Raw genomic sequence first — 8773 nt, forward strand, 5'->3', positions numbered from 1 at the left:
ATATATATATATATATATATATATATATATATATATATTTCTGATCCATTCAACTACTGAGAAAAGTTTCATAAATTACAATTATTGTTTTTCCATGTAGGAATGTTAATAGTTCAACTTTGATAAGTTCCTCATGATTTCTTTTTCCAGTTTACCTTCTCATGCTTCTCTTGCTTCTTGTATCTGAATGTCAAATTTTCTATTCAATTCTGGTTTTTTCAGCAAGAATGCTTGAAAGTCCTCTATTCCACTGAATGACCATATTTTTGCCTGAAACATGATACTCATTTTTGCTGGTTAGGTGACTCTTGGTTTTAGTCCCAGGTCCCTTGACCTCAGGAATATCACATTCCAAGCCCTTCGATCCTTCAGTATAGAAGCTGCCAGATCCTGGGTTATCCTGATTGTGTTTCCACAATATTCAAATTGTTTCTTCCTGGCTGCTTATAATATTCTCTCCTTAATCTGGGAATTCCAGAACCTGGCTATAATATTCGTAGGAGTTTTCTTTTTGGGGTCTTTTCAGGAGGTGATCAGTGGATTCTTTCAACCTCTATTTTGCCCTCTGGTACTAAAACATAGGGGCAAGTTTTTTTGAGAACTTCCTGGAGGATGCTTTCTAGGTTCTTACTTTGGTCATGGCTTTCAGGTAGTCCAATAATTTTTAAATTATCTCTCCTGGATCTATTTTCCAGGTCAGTGGTTTTTCCCATGAGATATTTCACATTGCCTTCTATTCTTTCATTTGTTTGGATCTGTTTAACAGCATCTTGATTTCTCATAAAGTCATTAGCTTCTATTTGCTCCAATCTATTTCTGAAGCAATGATTCTCCTCAGTGAGCTTTTGAGATTCTTTTTCCATCTGGCAAATTTGACTTTTTAAGGCATTCTTCTCCTCATTGCCTTTTTGAGCCTCCTTTGCCATTTGAGTCAGTCTGTTTTTTCAGGTATTATTTTCTTCAGTCAGGCTGTTGACTCTCATTTCATAATTTTCTTGCATTGCTCTCATTTCTCTTCCCAATTTTCCTCCACTTCTCTTATCTGCTTCTTAAGGTCCTCTATGGCCTGTAACCAGCTTGTATTTTCCTTTGAAGCTTTTGGTGCAGGAGTTCTGACTTCACTGTTTTCCTCCTGTTCCATACCTTGCTCCTTCTTGTACCCAAAATAGGAGTGTAATGTTGGAATCTTCTGTCTGCTTTGTTTCCTTTGCCTGCTCATTTTGCCACTCAATTATTTGACTTTTGGGCTTTTTGCCACAGTAGAACTCTGCCACCAGACAGGGGAGTTTTTGTCCCAAACGCTGGGGTTTTCTCAGCCGCCGGAGGTATTAGATGGGTGCCCTCTCTGAGGTCTCCACACGCTCTGGCAAGCTGGACCCACAACGCAGGACCTCCACCCTAGACTGCAATCCAGATCCAAGCAGGTTAAAGCAAGAGCGATTACCCCTCACACTGGTGCTTTGTCCCCCTACACTCTGCAGGCCAGAAGCTGAAGCTGCCACTGCTGGCTGGCTGTGCCAGCGTCTCAGGGGTTTCTCACCCCGGGGATAAAAGCCACACACTCCCACTTACTGGGTCCCAAAATCCAGACTGCACTGGCCTCTGACCTTGTCCTTCGCATCTATGTATTGATAAATCTGGAAACGGCCACAGCTGCTGCTGATCTGGTGTCCCTCTGGCAGGTGGCTGGTCAGGCCTGCCCAGGGGCTAAAGCCTTGGTGTGGGCAGGGCTCGGCTCCCAGAGCGCTGTGCTAGCCGATTCCTGCTGGCCTGCTGGTCTGTCCTCAGCTGGAAGTTAGCTTCTCTGTGTCATTTTGTGGGTTCTGCAGCTCCAAAGTTTGTTTAGAGTCCCCTTTTTACATGGATTGGGGAAGGTGGAAGCCGGAGCCTGGGGAAGGTCGTGCTTCTACTCTGCCATCTTGACTCCCCCCCGCCGAGTTAATTTATTTTTAAGGTGTTATTTTCTTCAGTTATTTGGTTGACTCTCATTTTATAATTTTGTTACCTCATTCCCATTTCTCTTCCTAATTTTTCCTCCACTTCTCTTATTTGTTTTTCAAAATACTTCTTAAGCCCCTTTATGGCCTGCAACCAGCTCATATTTTTCTTGAAATCTTTTCCTGCAGGAGTTCTGACTTTGCTGTCCTCCTCCTTTTCCATGCTTTGATCTTTTTTGTCTCAAAAATAGGAGTCTAATATCAGATTGCTCTGCTTACTTTTCTTCCTTTGCTTGCTCATGTTGCCACTGAATTACTTGAGTTTCGAGCTTTTTGCCACAGTAGGACTCTGCTACCAGAGAGGGGAGCTTTGTCCCAGTCGCTGGCATTTTCTCAGCTTTCAGAGCTATCAGTTGGGTGCCCTCTCAGAAGCCTCCACATGCTCTGGCAAACTGTTCACATATCCCAGGACCTCCACCCTAGCTTGAAATCTAGATCCAAGTAGTATAAAACATGACTGTTTACCCCGCATACTGTTTTCTAGGTCCCCCTACCATCTGCAGGCCAGGTGCTCTGATGCAGCAAGAAGCAGTAGGTGCATAGCAGCTGTGCCTTAGATGGTTCTCCCTCCAAGGGGTAAAGTCCGTACTACACTCCAGAACTCCCAGTTCCCAAAGTCCATACTGCACTTACCTCTCACTTTGTCCTTAACATCTATGGGTTGATAATTCTGGAAACCACCACAGTTGCTGGTGATCTGAAGTCCCTCCAGCCAGTGTCTGGTTGTGGCCACCCTGAGGCTAAAACCTGGGCCTGGGCTTGGCCTTTCCCGCTGGCCTGCCAGACTGTCTTCAGCAGGAGTTTAGCTTCTCTCTGTCATTTTTTGGATTCTGTAGCTCCAAAGTTTGTTTAGAGTCATTTTTTCCATGAAATGGAAGAGGTGAAAGCACGAGCCATGCAGAACTCCTGTTTCTCCTCACCCATCTTTACTCTATTCCTTCCATCAGCACTTTCACAAACAATTTGAATTTGTCCTTTCAGCATCATAAATTTGTCCAAAATAGAACTCTTTGCCTCACAAACAAAATCATATGTCCCTCCAAATTTCCTATCTTGGGTGAATTAAAAAAATCAGCAACTTCTTCACAAACCCAATATGAGTTACCATCATTTCAATAAACTTCATCTCAAAAATATTTAGGGGTCTTAGTGGACTGAAAACTTGGTATATGGCAGTGTGTATGGCAAACAAAATAGGTAAAGAAGTCATGGACTGTATCATCATGGTATTAAGGATTAATTAATTCATAGTCTTACACTAACCTCCCTTGGTCATACAATGCATAGACATTATTTTAAGTAGCATATGACATATTTTGGGAAGGTTATTAACTGGAGAAGATGCCCAAAAGTTTGAAGAACCTTGAGTTGATGTCATATTAGGATCATTCAAAAGATCTAGGCATTTTGGTGTTGTAGAATATAAGACTCTGTCATGGCATCTTATTGGAATATGATAGCTAATTTCAAGTCTTTTAAATTTGATACCAAAAGAGGTATTAGTCTTACTTCAATTTGGCCAGAGATGGCAGAACTAGTTGTTCTCAAATACTTATAATAATTTGTAATACCAGTGATTTGGGCAGCCCTTTTAGAAAATGAGGGCTGCAATGCATCCCCATCTCCCCACCTTCCCTAAGTAGGTAAAGAATAAAATTAAAATCTTAATTGTCAGGGCTGCTAGTTGGCACAGTGAGTTCATCTGAGTTCAAATACAGCCTGAAATACTTGACACACTTATTAGTTGCATAACCTTGGGCAAGTCACGTAACCCCAATTGCCTTGCTTTGACCCCTCCAAAAACATGAAAAATCTTAATTGTAATAACAGAACTAAACTGTCTGAAAGTTAGAAGGTATGTCAGTCATTGTTTAGAGTCAGTTGGTGACACAGTGGAAACAGTGTCAGGTCTGGAGTCAGTAGGACTTATCTTCCTGAGTTCAAATCCTCTGTCATACACTTATTGTCTGTGTGACTCTGGGTAAGTCTCTTAACCCTGATTGCCTCAATTTCCTCATCTGTAAAATGAACTGGAGGAAAATGTGAGCCATTCTAGTATCTCTGCTAAGAAAACCCCAAATGGAGTCATGAAGTGTTGTACATGACTGAAAAATGATGGCAACAACAACAGCAAATATTTAGTCCAAACCACAACTGAAAAGGAATTCATTGCAGCATCCTCCCCAAGTGCGCTTCCAGCATCAGGTAAAACTATATCCTGAAGATGCACCTCCCAGCGCAACTCAGTCGACCTTCAGATTTCTTCTTTTTCAAGTGTTAACAATGATCCATTTCATTTAAATCCTATTTTCTTTTTCTTTCTTTTTTTGAGAGAACTTGATTTTTTTCTTGCTTTCTTCCTTCCTTCCATATAGTTGCTATGGCTCAAGTGTAAGCTAGACACTGAGTGACGTAGTGCTTCCAGTAAGCCAACACCTCTCACCTGAGAAGTGAGAAATCTACATGGATAGGTATATTATTCTATCAGGGTTACTACACCAATACTGGCCTGACTGTGTAGAAATATACATTTAATCCTTTGATGGATTACAGATTTTATAATTGTAAAATCTCCCTCTCCCCAAACAGATGGAAGCCATACTCTTTTTATTCCGGTATGATTCTTACTCACATCTTTCCATAGATTCTCATAGCTTTAGTGCTAGACAAGGCTGTGATGGCCATATAGTACAATAGTCCTATTTTATAGATGAGAATAAAAAGCCAATTGACTTCCATGAGAAAGGTGAATTGACTTTCATGGAGCCATATAGGTAAAACTTAATGGAGAAAACTTAAATGACTGAAGAATTCAATCCAAATCTCCAAAGTCCAATTTTTCCTCCTTCTCTGGTTCCTCTAGGTCCATTCAGTCTCCACAGATGAGTCAAATGGCACTGAACCATCTAGTCTCCGCATCACCCATTTCAAATGGCAATAGCTGCCCAGAAAAGGCAAGGCCAAAGTCGATGAGAGGCCCAAAGTCAGCGTAGTGCATCTGTGTCCAAGTTAGGGGCATCCCATCAGAAAAAGTCATCGTGTCCTGTTCAGGGCTGTAGCAAGTGCAGGACGGCAGAATCAGAGCATCCAGGCCAGCTGCCTTGAGCAGAGTAATCTGATTGGTGATGCCTAGTCCTATGAAGCCTAGAAGCCTCTTGGCAAACTCCACAATCTTGATGAAACACTTGGTGTTTCATCTCACTGAATTTGTCCAATAGGCCAAGGTCTGGTTACACCTGGGGATCTGCACTTGAGGTTGTTGCATGTTTGCCCAGCTAGCACATGGAGGGGAAGGTCTCTTGATGGGCCCTACTGACCTTAGTGATCAGCTCCTCCAAGTGGGGGCTCAGCTCGCAGCTGTCAGGAGTACTCTCTTCCTTGACTTACTTTTTCATCTTGTTTTAGTCATTCTGAACAGCTTCCTTGGTCATCCCAAATTCAAAACACTCCTGTAGGCATCAGTGCTGACATATAATTCAGGTCACCTTGGTGATGATATAGTTCTTATCCCGGTGACATGTGTACACCATGTTCATTTTGCTACTTCTTTGAAAGAAGCCCTTGCACCCCTCACAGGAATGACCCCATAGTGATCAATGTCTTGTTGATGCAGACAACACGTGGCTTACTGACTCTGGGAGACTGAGGGGATGAGGGTTACCCGGGCACCATTTCCTCAGAGGTTGTACTCTTGATCTCTACCAATTAAAGACTCATGAGCTGTGCCCAAGCTAAAGACCTATATCTGGTGAAGTAGGGGCTGATGGTGGCTTTGCACAGCAAGGTAACCCAGGGTCACACCTCCTGATACAGCTGTCTTGGGGTCCCAGTAAATGTTTCCATGCAATTGTACATTGCAGTTTGGGGCAGAGGGGGTGGAGGGGGTGAAGTGAGTAGAGGGGGAGGCTGGTCCTGGGAATCCTCAGGAAATCTACCCCCTCTCCCAGCCAGCACCCTTATGCTCTAACTTGATCTTTTAAACATCAGTTTGGAGCTCTCCCATGCTCTGAGACCAATTCATATTTTTCTTTGAGGCTTTGGAAATAGGAGTTTTGACTTTGTTGTCTTCCTCTGAGTTTGTGTTTTTGATCTTCCCTGTCACCACAGTAATTCTCTATAGTCACAATCTTTTTCTGCTGTTAGCTAATTTTCCCAGTCTATTTCTCGACTTCTGACTCTATACCAAAGTGGGGCTATGATTTTGGAGTGGGGGGGGGGCACTGTCCCAAGCTTCAGGGTTTTTTGTGCAGGTATTTCAAAGATAGTTCTTGGAATGTATATGTTTATGGCTTTCCAAAGGTGGTTTGATGTAAGAAGATAACAAGCTGTACTAGTGTTCTTCCTTGCCCTGGGACTGAGGCCCAGGATTGCAAACTCGATTGAAGTGTGGGCAATGTAGCAGAGTCCTGCCCCCACTGTCAACAACAGGGCCCCTTTAGTCGCCTTCTCATCAATTGTCGCAGCCACTTACCATCTGTGGATTAAGAGACCCACTAACCATCATTGCTGCCACTGATTCAGTCTGCCCCAAGACCTACTTTTGGTTTGCTGGAGTGCTGTCTGAGCTGGACTGAACTCTACTTTCATCCACACAACACAACTTTCTGGCTGACCCAAGTTGCCTTGGGAAGATGGTGGAGTAAGAAGTGAATTGCTGAAACTTCGCCATATTCATTTTCAAGCAACCATAAAATAGTTCCCCCCGAACAACTCCTGGAATAGCAGAACCAGCAAAAAGATGGGGCAAAACAACCTTTTAGCCCAAGAAACTTGACAGATTGGCAAGAAAGATCTGTCTCACTTGGGTAAAAGTGGAACACATTCCAGGACGGGAAGCGTTCCAGCAAACCAGCAGCAAATCCCATCTCAGGAAACCAGTGGAAGACCCTGAGCCCCAGTGTGGTTGAGCAGGACCCCATGTGCTTTAATAGAGCCAGGGGAAGAAGCACTCCATCTCCATGAACCACCACATGCTTGAGTGTAGCCTCAGGCAAATCACGCATCTTCCTGATGATGAGAAAGTAGACCAGACCTCAACATGCTTCAGTATAAGCACAGGAAATGCAGAAACACCCGACTGGGCCTCAGCACACACCAGACACCAGCACTAGGACCCCAGCTCAGCAACAGGCTAGCTGCCAGATGTCTACAGTCTCCAGCAGTGCCAACCACCTCCAACCCCTCAGCACAACACTAGTAATGAGAGTCCACCACAGGCCTCAGGACAACATCAGTGCAGCACCAGGTAAACAGGCAGGACCTGCAGCCACTAAAACAAGAAGTCTGAGACAATGCCCCTTCTACTTCTGGTGTAGAGATCAAATCCAAAAGAAAAAGGCAAAAAAAGATAGGATCACAAAACAAACAAGAAATTGACCAAAGAAAGTTATTATGGTCACAGGGAAGACCAGGACACAAAGTCAGAAGGGGACAACAATGTTAAATCACCTATGGGCAAAACCGCAAAGGAAAGGAAGAAGAAGCTTCAAGTTCAGAAAGAATTCATGGAAGTGCTTAAAAGTCATATAGGAGAAGTGGAAGAAAACATGCAAAAGGGAAAGGTGATGTAAGTGGTCTTGGGCTGGAGAATGGCTTCACCTCATTTTTCGTGGGTTGTCACTTTCAGAATTTGTTTTGACACATTATTAAAAGTTGTTTGGAGGAGTTGTGGGGACAGCCAAGGCAAGTCCCTGAATTTTCCATGCCCACTTCGGCGGGATGTTTCTTTGGATGGATTAGAGAGGGGAGGAACTGGGAGAGAGAAAACTAATCAGAAGAATGTCACTGATTCAGACAAAAGTTAACAAGAAGCCGATCTAGACTGAAGGCTTTGTGCAGAGAAGGCAACATTTCTAACATAGGTTGTGGTGGTAGAACTGATAAGAAATGACAAATATATGAATGTGATGGAGACAGATGAACTCAGCATCAAAGCATTGGAGACACAGAGCCGGAAAGGAATGTGGATGTCATTGAATCAAACATTAATTTTAGAGATGAGGAAACTGAAGCTTAAAGCAATGAAATTACTTTCATGGGGTCTCCCACCTAGGAAACATAACAGAGGAGTTTGAACCTAGGACTTCCTGACCATTTTGTCAACTGCATGTCCATTTTGACATTTTGCTCTGTGATCCTATCAATGAACTGTTAGAGATTTAACTGTTCTTTGAATAATTAACTTTGAATAATTAATTTTCAAAATCTGTCTATATTTCATAGATGTCACATGACTTGGTCTGGTCACATGGTTAGTAGATGAGGGCATGACGAAAAGGTTATCCAAAAATGAACTTATTTTTTTAACAGATTGATATTACTATATTAATTGAGAGAAACATAAAGATATAGTGGACAGAGAACTGGCCTCAGAGTCAGGAAGACTGGTTCAAATTCTACTTTGATGGGTAATGGTTTGTGAATCAATATTTCATTGACTCAAGCCAGTGATTGTAAAATTACATATGAAATTATTTATAAATTGGGTAGCAACTGCTGATCTCTCATGTCAGTGGGAACCTGTCATTCTGGAACTTTTCTGTTAAGATCAGAGATATAGCAATAGTAGTAGCAATAGTGGTACCGGTAGTAGTAGTAATAGTAACAGTAGTAGCAGCAGCAGCACCAGGAATGGGAGGACCAGGAGCAGTGGACTTTACAGCATCTATTCTAATACCCTAGAAAGTTCAGAATTTAAAGAAAATTCACACTTAAGGTTTTTATAGGGGAAACCATTCTCCCCAGGTCCATTTTCCATCTGGATTTCTGCTGATTGA

The 8773-nt window shown here is 42.7% G+C and overlaps 1 pseudogene; it reads right to left on the reverse strand.

Annotated features, from left to right (window-relative positions):
- Positions 1-4809: 4809 nt before the first annotated feature.
- On the reverse strand, positions 4810-5773 carry LOC138164736 (retinoic acid receptor gamma pseudogene; annotated as a pseudogene).
- Positions 5774-8773: the final 3000 nt, after the last annotated feature.

This window comes from Petaurus breviceps, unplaced genomic scaffold (assembly GCF_028583685.1).
Source record: "Petaurus breviceps papuanus isolate PSGF00001 unplaced genomic scaffold, PetGlider_PUasm1.0 207, whole genome shotgun sequence".
Taxonomy (NCBI): domain Eukaryota; kingdom Metazoa; phylum Chordata; class Mammalia; order Diprotodontia; family Petauridae; genus Petaurus; species Petaurus breviceps.